At 46.2% G+C, this 13,128-nt stretch overlaps 1 protein-coding gene across 1 annotated transcript in view; it reads left to right on the top strand.

Moving 5' to 3' along the window:
• The first annotated feature begins 2,297 nt into the window (after window positions 1-2,297).
• LOC138301918 (lectin-like) overlaps window positions 2,298-13,128 on the top strand; it is a 314,703-nt gene continuing 303,872 nt past the window's right edge. The window contains exon 1 of the mRNA XM_069242382.1: window positions 2,298-2,352. The gene's annotated coding sequence lies outside the window, so the exon portion shown is untranslated. The remainder of the gene's footprint in view (window positions 2,353-13,128) is intronic.

Genomic DNA, 13,128 nt, shown 5'->3' with positions numbered 1-13,128 from the left:
GCAGTAACCCCCTCCTCCCCTAGCGCCTTGAGACCCTCACAGGTGAGTAGCGCACTTTATAAATGTTATTGATTTGATTTGATTTGATTTGACATGGCAAACTGCAAAGTTGTTTTCAAAGACGGAAGAGCTATTCAGTCACTTACATTAGGCAAGGAAGCACTAACCTCCGTCTACCATTAATAATAAGGAACAGCAAAATTACTCTAATTTCAAATAAGTAGAATGTTTTATTTGCTTGATTAAATTTTTTGGGATATTGCTACTAATTTTGATTTGTATGGATTCCCTGATATTTGACTTTGTTCACTTGGTCCATTAATTTGAACTCATTACTTATTTCGCATGTATGAAAAGTAAGAAGAAAAAGACGGTGAGCATGTCAGGCAAGTAGGTTTAGGGAATTGTGTAATGCTTTGATTCAGCACTGGGGTAGTTTGTTTAACCATAATCTCCATATTCAAGAGAAATATTGACTAACCAACCGGGTCTGGTCAAACCTGTTTTCTCTAGCCAAGAGGTGGGATATTTAGATAATTACGCGTACTGATAAACTGGGTCTATAGGGAAGGGTTGCAACACAATGCAGACAGTACATTTTATTATGTGAATGGAAATAAGAAAGTAATTAATTAATTCATATAGGTACCAAAAAAAAAAACATTTTGGTTTGGTAGCTTCAAACAAGTGAAGTGTGACTTAGTTTGTCATAAATAAAAAAGATGATGGTAGAAATAATATTTTTGTGAGGGTATGCAAGCACAGCAGGGTTACAAGTTTTTTTTTCTGAGGACATTGAGCAAGGCATGGTATACATTGTTTTCAGGTGGAAACTAATGAATAAAAAATGTAGATGCCTCTGTGTGAGCGTTTGATGGATTGAATGGGAGACAACTCTAGTCACGAGTAAATTAGTTTTATCATATACAATAAGGGCCTCATTTATGAGGTTTTGGCGCTTCCTGCTGCCCTCCCCTGCATGTTTCACATCTGATTGTTTTGTTTTCTTCGACAATTGTAACTGAGCTACTTTGGGTCAGCTTTACCTTAGTATCCTACTGTTAGGCTTTCTGTGCATGACAATTTGAGAAAATGAAACGGTCAGGTCAGCCCTTTAATTTATTAGCAACTGGCAATAATTGATGCTATATTACACCAATACCATGAAGCTGATTGGTGACACCAGCTATATTGCCCACAACATCACCAAAGTATGGCGCTAAATTCAGGGATGGGTGGATTGTATTTACTAATTCTGTCCTCGTGAAATGCCTATGGCGAGCTCATATGCAGGAATGAAAGCAAGACGATATAAGAAAATGAGCATTTTGGAAATATTCCTTACACCAGTGTGTTGTCGTGTTGCAACAACACTAATTTGGTAGACATATACATAGTTTGACTTTTACTGGTCCACATTTGCTTAAACATTCGTTGGTGTGCTATCTCTTCTTAAGAGCTTGCACAATGGGTTTATAAGTTATTTAGGCACTTGAAAAGTCTTAACAGAATGTATATTTGAAAATATGTTTCTGGAAGTGAAGGGCAATGTTTGATGTACTTAAAATGATCTTATTGAAGGCTGGGTGGTAAGAATATCTACGTTCTGGCATACGTTCGTTCAGAATTGAATTATATCCAAAATATATTTAGGAAAATTAAGTCTTTATTAGGCAGACTTGCCAATTTATTAATAATGTCCAGGCCATGGAGGGAGAGTAGTCACGGAGAGAGGATGTCGCAGTGGGATTTTAATAGTGCCTGGATAGTTGAGCAACCATGTCTAGTCTTCACATCAGAACACCCAGGACTGCCTCCCATGTCTTGGGCAGTGGGACGAAAGAAGACATGGACTCTACCAGAGCAGAATATTAATAAAATGATATGGAAATCCACAAAGTAAGGGTTTCGAGCAAATCTTGCTTTTCATCATTCCTCTTCGCCGGTTGGACGTGCGAAGAATGCCAAAGATGTGCGACACACAGCTTCATGTGAGATGACACATCTGTTTAGGATATCGGCGATCACAAGTGCAATTAAGTGGACCTGATATTTTAAATAAAGTACAGTAACTTATTTCCTCCAATTGTTTTAGAAGTGTTTAACGCTCTACGTTCTGAGGTTGCTCGACAGTGGAGAAAAACTAAGAGGATTATACTGTCTACTGTTTGCTTTCGGATGACAAACAGGATAAGTAGCACAATCAGCCATTGTATAGTTTCCAAAGAAAAGAAATGACGACATTAGCAAGATAAGGCATTTGGTAAGCACAAGGAAGTCGACCTTCTATAAAAAGGGATCATTTCAGAACAGTGAACGTCTGCAAAGAGGAAGAGAAGGCGGTGCTAGAAGGTAAGACACTAATTTCTTTGTTTTCTCTCACTGATCTCCTTTTCTGGTCCCTTCAGCTTTTCCCCACTTGGGATGTACGTCATCTATGATTCACTTCCTTATTATTCCCTCTAATGAATCCCCTGATCCCTTCCTCAGTCCCCACTTCCCATCCCCACTCCTCTGCTCCCCCATTCTCCATATCTCTACGCTCATCAATATGTCAACATTTGGGAACTATGAAGAGATACATTTTAAAGAAGAAATAGGAAAAATTACATTTGCCCACCCATGTGGCTTATAGTTAAAACATTTGAGGAGGGATAAAAATAACTATGATGAAAATGTCGGTTCTGAATGGGATTGTTGGTAGAACTCAGACGAATACATATCAAGTTAGAATCTCTAGAAGCGATCAGGAGAAAGGATTGTGGGAGGTTAATTGGATGAGCTCGGAGAAGAGCACTGGTGGATAGATTTGGAGGAGCAGAACAGGAAATGTAATCCTAGATTTATACGGGGGAATAGATTACTTCTAAGGTGTTTGTATATTCTCTAAACATAATTGACAAATGTGCCAGGACGTTTCATAGAGGCAAGCAGAAACATCTACTTAGAATTCATCTTGTCTGACATTGTAGCGTTAACTAACCTTCAGCAATTTTGCCTGATGTACAGCTTAGCAGACATTTGTTGTTCCCTGACACTCTAGCAGGGCATAGCATATGTGAAGACAGTAGTGAAGATAAAGTGCTTAAGTCATTGTGGTGTTTTATACACATCACAAATGTACTATCTAGTGAGCCACCACGGCATGTCAGTCAATCGAGCATTTCCTTTATTTTTGCAGAAACAAGGAACTCTAGGGATTTGCTTCTGTGAAACAACAAAGTGTCCTTCGCATGGGGTGCGTTTTCACCCTGTGCATACCCTGTGTCAGCATAGGTGAGCCACGCCAAAGAAAATTGTCATCAGGCCAACCTTACACAGGGTGGGCCTTAAACACATTTTTGCTGAAAGTCCTACAGTGGATGGACCACTGGTCAAAAGTTGGAAAAAAAGGGAGACAGTATACATAAAGTAAACAAGGCAAAATTCAAAGTAGTATAAAAGTGGGGAGAGATAAGCATTGGGGATAACAATAATAATAATAAATAATAGGACTCACTGGGACAAGCAGAGCCATCTGCATCAGGGCTGATGGTCTGTGCCTCCTCAGCTCCTGCCGGACCCTCTGGTTCAGTGCCCCTCTTCTTGCACTTGGATGCTGATATAAGATTAGAAGGAAGATAAATAAATACATTTGTGATACAGTTAATCTACACAAAATTATTATATAGCTGACAAATGCAATAACATTGTACTAAAATCAGATCGCCTATGGTACTATACTAGTATAATCAAATATCATTCAGTTGGCTATACCCCTAAAATCCCTATTCTAAATTTCCTTAACAAACTACATTTGGAACTAAACCATTGCATTCGCAATAAATGGTCTATCATTCTATTATTATATCTCTAACCGCTTGATGGACTAACTCAGTTTGCCCTTTTTTCAATGCGTGCACACTTGCATCACTGTGAAGTTGTTTGGGACTATACGAGCTACATAAAGTCATGGAGAACACTAACTTATTGATATCACTAGCTGTGGAGACAGAAGGAAAGAGGAGTCTGTGTTGCAATTTCTTCTTAAATAATCAGGCAAAGTGAGTGCCTACCTATGAGTATAATGATGTAGCGCTGAGCACCAGCCTAGCTCTAACTGGATCACATAATAAATAATATTCTTAGAGTAAACTAAACATAACATACCTGTGAGTGGAAGCTGAATGCTATTCGGAAAAAAAAGATAGCATTGTAGAACACAAACACAATAAAATATAATACCAAGCCCTGAGATCTCAATGCCTAGCATGTCGCGCAGGTCCTGCTCGCGGTCGATGATATCTGCCTATTGGTGCGTCAGCTGCTGGGTGGTGCGCTGGACTTGGGTGGTGGCCCTGACCAACCGGCGTAATCTAGCCCTGTACTGCCGATGATCCCTCAGGCAATAACCACTTTCAGGACTGCTGCCAGCATCGGGGGAGGGGGTAGCTGCACATAAATAAAACAGTGCTGCCTCCTCTTCCTCACTGAAGATAGGTAGAGACTATACCCCTTAATGGCAGCACTGCCCACAAGGCAGGCGACCACTGCTGCCCTGCTGTTGTACCAAAGTGCTGGGTGGGATACTGGGGTAGGAGAAAAGAAACATGGGGAAAAGGAAGGAAGAAATAAGGGAAAAAAAAAGTGATACAAAAAGTCACAAAAATAATTAATCACCATAAATATAATGAGAAACAAAAAGGCACACATACAATAAATAAAAAATAGGGGTAGATCAAGTTTGGGGTGTAGGATTACAAAGATTGAAGTTGAAGGCCCAGCACCATAAACAGAGTGAAAAACAAGATTTCTGTACCCAGGCAAATTGTGCGGTGCCGTTCGAGCACAATTTTGAACGTGAGTACGTACTAAGCTTTGCGTTTGACGTCAAACGCAATGCAAACAGGTGCAATGGAGAACTAAGCCTGCTAGCAGAACTCCACATAGTGCAGCAGAGTTTTTTAGGCACTTCACAGAGTTCCACATAGCATGATTCCATTCACTCCACCAAGGCTTACTAATTTTCAGACTTACAACTTGAAAATCCAACTTTACCATAAGTTGTGATTTTAAATTTTGTGTCCATAGACACCAAATTCAAAATATGGATCTTTTCTCAATTGGAAATGACACTTATAAAATATAAAATATAATAAGTTAACCTATGAAACACATAGGCCTTGCATGGCAGTTTAAAACTGCACACACAGGCACTGCAATGGGGGGCCTGAGCCATGTTTGAAGGACTACATAAGTGGGTAAGAACACCTGTGCTGCAGGCCCACTAGTACATACAACAGCTGTTCCCCTAAAACTCATTTAAAGTATGCATATAATGCAGCCGAAAGTCCTGCATGAAATTAATCAGTCATGAAACATTTCCTTTAAGACAGTACACATTCTGTCAGACATGAATCCTTAGTAAAAAAAAGTAACCAGTACTTAGAGTCAGTAAATGCTAAATGAGTTTTATTATTCATAAATGCAAAGGAAAAACTCCTAAATGGTGAAGATAGTGTCAAGGGCACCCCAAGTGAAGTAAACAATACCAAAGCAATTAGTGGTACTAAGTATTGTAAAATAATTGATGTATTGGGTACTCAGACAGCCACGTATATTTGAAATACAAACACACAGGGTAATTCCCCATATGCCAGGGTCTCATCAGGACAGGTCGTAACCTGTGGAACTAATACAGAAATGAATGAATTAGGTATACTGAAGACCATGAATTTGGGGGATTTGGGAAAAATGAGAGGAAAAAATTGATTATGGTCTACAGTTGGGCTACAAACCATGTAGTACAAAGAGGGGCCAGGGCACTAATCAAATAGTATATACTCTAGAATCTGTGTTAGGATAAAGTGAAGTGAAGTGAAGAACTAACTTCGAGCTCCTTGAAATTAATGAACATTTTGATAGAGAATGCAGATGGGAAAGTCACTAAACTTCAACTAGAAATTTCTAACTTAGAGGCAGAAATAAAGGGACTAGACGTAGAAGAAGCAACTGCCAAAAATTATGCAATCCTCAATGAGATCATTAACCAACACCAAAATAAGATTATACAAAGAAAAGCACGCAAACTCAAACGCAATGAAATAGACTATAAAAATGGCAGGATCGTTACTTTTTCACAGAAATATGACCATCTGATTGGAAAGGTTGTTGACATACGAACTCAGGATACAGGTTCTCAGTCTTCACTTAGTGCTATTTCAATTAGCAGTAACGAAACAAGCATGAGTTCTAATACTGCAAGACAAGATGTTACGATACAAAAGAGTGCCCCGTCTTTTTTTAACAGGGGTCCAAAGAATCAGACAAGGGCAATGGGAAACCAATCGACGAAAGGAAGACCCCATAAAACAAGGAGGGGCAAGAGAGTATTGAAACACAGTAGTAAGGAAGGGAATGCAGACCAGATCATGGTAGAAGCAAAAGTAAAAGAGAGGAATGAAGGTACAATATCTATTAAGAACTTATCAGAACTAGACCTAACGATACATGGGACTACATTATTGAGCAGGGGTCTTGGATTTTGTCCCGGTATATTTGGAGATTTTCAGAGAATAACAATAGACTTCTTTAAGTTTATCAGGCATTTGAAACTTAAAAAGTACTTTGCTCTCCATACTGATAATAGAGGAAATTATGTTCTTCATGATATTAACAAAGATTACCATCCCTTGTCAATACAAGATGTTCATGACACAGTAACATTATTATCTATCACAGATTATGAGCAGGACCCTACTACAGTATCACAGATTCTTGCAGACTTGGATATTCCTTCTGATACATTGAGTAGTGGCCTAAAACCCAAATCTAAGTGGACACCCAATCTTTTTGGTGGTAACTGTGTTGACACCTTTTTTAAGCTGGTTTGGCAAGACCTTAATAGGTTGGAAAACAAAAAGAAAAAACACCATTTATCCTATCACAGGAATTTGAACCATGAATAGTGCACTTTCCTCAAGTACTTACAAACACACAATGATGTGACCATCAAAGAAGCTGATAAGGGTGGCAACATTGTCATCATGAACACTCATGACTACGAATTAGAGATCCATGGCCAACTGGCAGATAGTACTTGCTATGAGGAAATTACATTATATCCTCTGCCAAGATTGGCCAATAATATTAACAAATTCCTAAAACAATGTTTTGAAATGCATTTGCTAAATGAAGAAGAATACATGTACCTTCGAGTCTTCGAGTCTTCAGACCTAGACATCCATGCATATACACTTTACCCAAAAGACACAAAAATTCACATTTCCCACCTGGAAGGCCTATAATATCAGTGATGGGTGGACCAACTGAGAGACTTTCTGACTATGTAGACATTTTCTTGCAGCCCTTTGTCGTCAATCTTCCCTCATTCATTAAAGACACCAAGCATATTCTGAGCACCTTAGCCGATATTAATTGGGAATCAGGGATGACTCTAGTAACCCTAGATGTGACATCACTCTACACCAGCATTAATCATGATCTAGGAATGATGGCCTTACGCCATTTCCTCCACAACAGATCGGTCAGCCTGTACGAACATACCAACATGTTACTAGATATGGTCTCAATGATCTTACACAACAATTTCTTTCTCTTCAAAACAGAATGGTACCGACAAAAGCGGAGGGTTGCCATGGGATCCAGGTTTTCACTGGCATACGCAAACCTCTTTATGGGGTACTTCGAGCAGAAAGTGATTTGGAGTGTAGAAGGCAGTACATGGAACACAGACATACTGTTCTGGGGCAGATATATTGACAACTGCATAATGATTTGGACAGGTGACATACCAAAATTGAATAGCTTCATTGAATATCTGAACTCTAATGATCTTGTTATCAAATTCACTTGGGAACACATTATTGTTAGTATCCCATTTCTAGATGTGGAATTATTCATTCACAATGACAGGACTGAAAGTCGTCTATACAGAAAAAGTACAGCTTGCAACTCTACATTGCATGCAACAAGCTCACATCCTAGACATCAGATTGACTCCGTTCCTTTTAGTGAGATGGTCCGTGCAAGAAGGAATTGCAGTTTGGAAACTGATTTCCTAAAATGTATTAACGATATGGAGGACAGATTTAAACAACGTGGCTATCCGCACACATTCTTAAAAGAGCATGCAGCAGAATCATAAGGACTACTAGAAGTGATATCCTCAGTCACAAACCTAGACCTAAAAACACTAACATACATTGTGTAGTCAACTACACACAGACCTCTGTGCTACTACGCAAATGCATGATGAAACACTGGCATGTACTACTAGCGGATACAAACCTTAAAGGATTCATTTCAGACAACCCACTATTTACATACCGTAGGGGCCAGACCTTAAAGAACAAATTGGTGGTCATTACAACCCTGGCGGTCGGTGTTAAAGTGGCGGTAAGACCGCCAACAGGCCGCTGGTAAATATTTTGCAACTTTAACACTCCGACCGCCACGTCGGTACAAACAAACACCACCGCAGTCACCGCCAACAGACAGGCGGTGGACAAAGTACAGCCCACAGTATCACAACAGGCCAATCCGCCACCTTTTCCGGGGCGGATTCACCACGGATAAAACACGGCGGAAACATGATTTCGAAGGGAAAACGCTCACCTCTGCACACACCACGAGGAACTAGGACACCATGGACTCGGAACTCCAAATTCTCCCTACGATTGTCTTCCTGCTCCTCTATCAGAAGCACGAACGCCGGCGGCGAAGACCACGGTGAGTACTGCCCCTACGACACAGGGGAGGGGGGGGTTAAAAAAACAGGGACACACACACACGCAACACCCACACCCCCACCCTCACCCACTACAACACACACACCAATACATATTGATACATCACAGTTACACCCCCAACCCCCCCAGAAGAAGGCAAAGACAATAGAAAATGAGTGTAACCCTTGTAATATATTAAAATCAAGTAGGCAAAAATATATATATACACCATGTACAAAATATATACCTAGCATAGTAGTCCAGGTAGTGCTCCAATTAAGTCCGTGGAACACTGGGCCCACACGGTATGGGCGAGGCCCACACAAGATCCCCGACCATGACGGAGAGAACACTACAGGGACATCACAGAGCAACACAACAGGCACCTCAGGGGGAGGGAAAGGGGGGGCACCTCAGCTGGTTGAGTGCACGATGCCAAATCCACGAGAGGGCCACATGCCCACTGTTCCATCCTGGGGAGTGCAAAGCCACAGTCTCTCAAGTCTCTACAGTTTGTGGGTTGCCCACTGTTCCATTCTGGGGAGTGCAAAGCCACAGTCTCTCAAGTCTCTACAGTGGGTGGGTTGCCCACTGTTCCATTCTGGGGAGTGCAAAGCCACAGTCTCTCAAGTCTCTACAGTGGGTGGGTTGCCCACTGTTCCATCCTGGGAGTGCAAAGCCACAGTCTCTCAAGTGGATAACAGTCTCCACTGGTTCTGGAGGGGGCATGGTGCCCAGAGTGCTTCATCCTGCTAATGACAGAGGTAGTGGATGGATCTCTCAACAGGTTCTGGAGGGGGCATGGTGCCCAGAGTGCTTCATCCTGTTAAGGACAGAAGTAGTGGATGGATCTCTCCACTGGTTCTGGAGGGGGCATGGTGCCCAGAGCGCTTCATCCTGCTAAGGACAGAGGTAGTGGACGGATCTCTCCACTGGTTCTGGAGGGGGCATGGTGCCCAGAGTGCTTCATCCTGCTAAGGACAGAGGTAGTGGATGGATCTCTCCACTGGTTTTGGAGGGGGCATGGTGCCCAGAGTGCTTCATTCTCTCTGTGACGGACTCAGTAGCGTCAGTGCCCTTGGCGCTCATGGGCCAGCGTTGCTTGAGACGGCGGTGCCCTGTTCAGCGCTGCTTGAGACGGCGGTACCATGTTCAGCGGTGATTGAGACGGCGATGCCATGTTCAGTGGTGCTTGGAGCGCCGGTCTCCTTTGCAGTGACTCAGCTGCTGGCGGTCCTTCATGGCCCAGCGGGGCTTTTGCTGGTGGTCCTTCATGGCCCAGCGGATCTTGTGCTGGCGGTCCGCTCTGTCCCAGCGGGGCTTGTGCTGGCAGTCCTCTCTGTCCCAGCGGGGCTTTTGCTGGCGGTCCTTCATGGACCAGCGGGGCTTGTGCTGGTGGTCCTCTTTGTCCCAGCGGGGCTTGTGCTGGCGGTCCTCTCTGTCCCAGCGGGGCTGGTGCTGGCAGTGGCCTCCTGGGCAGCAGGGCTGGTGGCGGTGGCCTCCTGGGCAGCTGGGCTGGTGCAGGTGGTGGCCTCCTGGGCAGCAGGGCTGGTGGCGGTGGCCTCCTGGGCAGCTGGGCTGGTGCTGGCCTCTTGGGCAGCTGAGCTGGTCCTGGCGGTGGCCTCCTGGGCAGCAGGGCTGGTGGCGGTGGCCTCCTGGGCAGCTGGGCTGGTGCTCGCGGTGGCCTCCTGGGCATTAGGGCTGGTGGCGGTGGCCTCCTGGGCAGCAGGGCTGGTGTCGGTTGCCTCCTGGGCAGCTGGGCTTGTGCTGGCGGTGGCCTCCTGGGCAGCTGGGCTGGTGGCCTCCTGGGCAGCAGGGCTGGTTGCGGTGGCCTCCTGGGCAGCTGGGATGGTGGCCTCCTGGGCAGCAGGGCTGGTGGCGGTGGCCACCTGGGCAGCTGGACTGGTGGCAGTGGCCTCCTGGGCAGCGGGGATGATGGCGGTCTTCTCCGCCGTGCTGCTCTTCCCAGACTTGCTGAGTTTCTTGTGCCCCTTCCCCACCTTGGAAGGTTTCACAGCTGACTCCACACTCCCACCTGTACTCCTGGGAGCCTCTTTGGTAGCTGGAGTCTTCCCCCTCTTCGGCCGGGCACTGGCCAACTTCTGATGCTTCACAGGTGGGGGAATGTCTGTGCTGTGGCTCCGTGCCACACTGGTGGCCGGTGCACTCCAGATTCCAGTGACTACAGGCACCACTGGTCCCGGAGATGTTGTGGCTGAGGTGCTGGTTCGGGACCTAGGATACGGACTGGGTGGGGGAGGTGTGGGAAAGAGGTCAAGGTTGCACAGGAAAAGTTTTTGGGAGACACTGAGATGGGTAGCTGGAGGATGTTTGAGAGTGGAGGAAGAGGTTGTGGTTGTAGGATGTGTTCGTTTGCTGACTTTGGGTGAAGGTGAATGGGCTGGAGGTTGTCGTGAGGTGGTTGGCTGTTGGTTGGGTGTGTGCCTGCGTTTGTGTATCTTGGGAGGGAGCGTCACAGACACACTGGGAGAGGACACAGGGGATGTGTGAATGGTAGTGGGGTGGTGACTGCACGTGAGCGGGGTGTGGTGGTGGGTGTGCTGGTGATGGTAGTAGTGGCTGTAGAGGTAGTGCATGCAGGTGTGAGTGTAGACGAGACTGGGAGGGAGGAGGGAGACGAGAAGGAGGGGGACACAGTGGAGGCAGTGGATGTTGGTGTGTCTGCATGTGTGTGATGCTTGCGTGAGTGCCTGTGGGATGTGTGGTGCTTATGTTTCCCTGAGCTTCCCTTGTGTGTTGACGTGTGTGCATGCTGGTCTGTAGGTGTGCCTGTGATAGGCTGGGGTACAGGGGATTGGGTCTGGGTGGAGGAAGTTGGAGGGGGAGGCTAGACACAGGGACAATGGCTGCCATCAGTGCTCAGGCCAGAGTCTGAAAAGCTCGCTGAAGGGCCGCCTGACCAGAATGAATGCATTTGTTTGTTGCAACTGCCTTTCTACACCCTGGATGGCATTCAAAATGGTAGACTGCCCAACAGTGAGGGACCTGAGGAGGTCAATGGCCTCCTCACTGAGGGCAGCAGGGGTGACTGGGGCAGGGCCTGAGGTGCCTTGGGTGAAGGTGATGCCCACCCTCCCGGGTGAGTGGGCACGGGGGAAAGGCTGAGGGGCTGCTGGGAGGACGGTGCTGGAAGGGGGGGTGGCAGCTCTACCTGTAGATGGGGGAGCACCGATGTTGCCGCGACCACAAGGGTGAGTCTGTGTCACTGGTCTCAGCTCCTGTCCCCGTCGTGGAGCTCCCCTCGCCCTCCCTCCCACTGGTGAAGTCGGATTCCATAGTGTGGCCCTCCATGGTCAGGTGGGATGCAGCCCCCTCGTGCTCCGGTGCCACTGCTCCTCCGCCTGATGATGCTAATGCACACAAGAATAGGGAGACCACAAAAAGGGGTGGGACGACAGAAGAAAGACATGTTACGTGCATGTATTACCGCTACCGTTGGTGGACACGACAGACACAGAAGCCCCCTGCACTACGCCGCGCTCTTGGGCTCCACTGTTCAATTCCTGGGAAATGGCCTACTAGGCTATGGACGACATCTGCACACATGGATGACACAGGGGCATGACTAGGTGTACTTGGCACTCTACAGAGGTGTGGTGGGGTGACACATGGCCTGCCTTATGGAGGGACCTTGCCTACGGAACTCGCCCTGGGCTAGGGAAACCCACAGCCCACCTCCCCCACCCAGACACCTTCACTGCGCGGAAAATCAGCAGAATGAGAGTATACTCACCCCCTTGTGTCTGCTGTGATGCCCTCAAGGGGCCATCCAACTCCAGGTACGCCACCGCCAGGATCCTGAACATCAGGGGGGTCATGGTGCGACGGGCACCCCTCCCACGTTGGAAGGCCAACCCCTAGCTGAGCCTCCCCCGTCTTCTTGCTCCAGCAGCGAATGTCCTCCCATCTTTTTTGGCAGTGGGTGCTCCATCTGTGGTAGACCCCCAGGGTCTGGACGTCCTTGGCGATGGCACGCCAAATATATTTTTTCTGGTGGGCCCTGACCTACATGAATTGTACAGGGGGAAGAGAAAGTTATTACCAACTGTACCGTCACAGTGATTGGCCCCCATCCCTACCCTTGCCATGTGGCACATGCACTCACCGTCGTTTCATGCACGCCGCACTCTCCCCCCTTCCTTCTTACATCCACCCCTCTCCACACAGGCATAGCCCATACAGCATGCTCCCAGTGTACTTACCTGTTTGTCTGGAGGACCGTAGAGTAGCGTGTACTGGGGAGGACCCCATCCACAAGTTTCTTCAACTCCTCCGATGTGAAGGCAGGGGCCCTTTCCCCAGACACTCGAGCCATTGGCTCTTCCAGACTGAGGTCACAGCAGCACTTGCAGTGTAGGTCCTCTCCTGTCGAAGATCA

This window comes from Pleurodeles waltl, chromosome 6, assembly GCF_031143425.1.
Source record: "Pleurodeles waltl isolate 20211129_DDA chromosome 6, aPleWal1.hap1.20221129, whole genome shotgun sequence".
NCBI classification, from domain to species: Eukaryota; Metazoa; Chordata; class Amphibia; order Caudata; family Salamandridae; genus Pleurodeles; species Pleurodeles waltl.
This window is presented reverse-complemented; position numbering and strand designations above follow the sequence as displayed.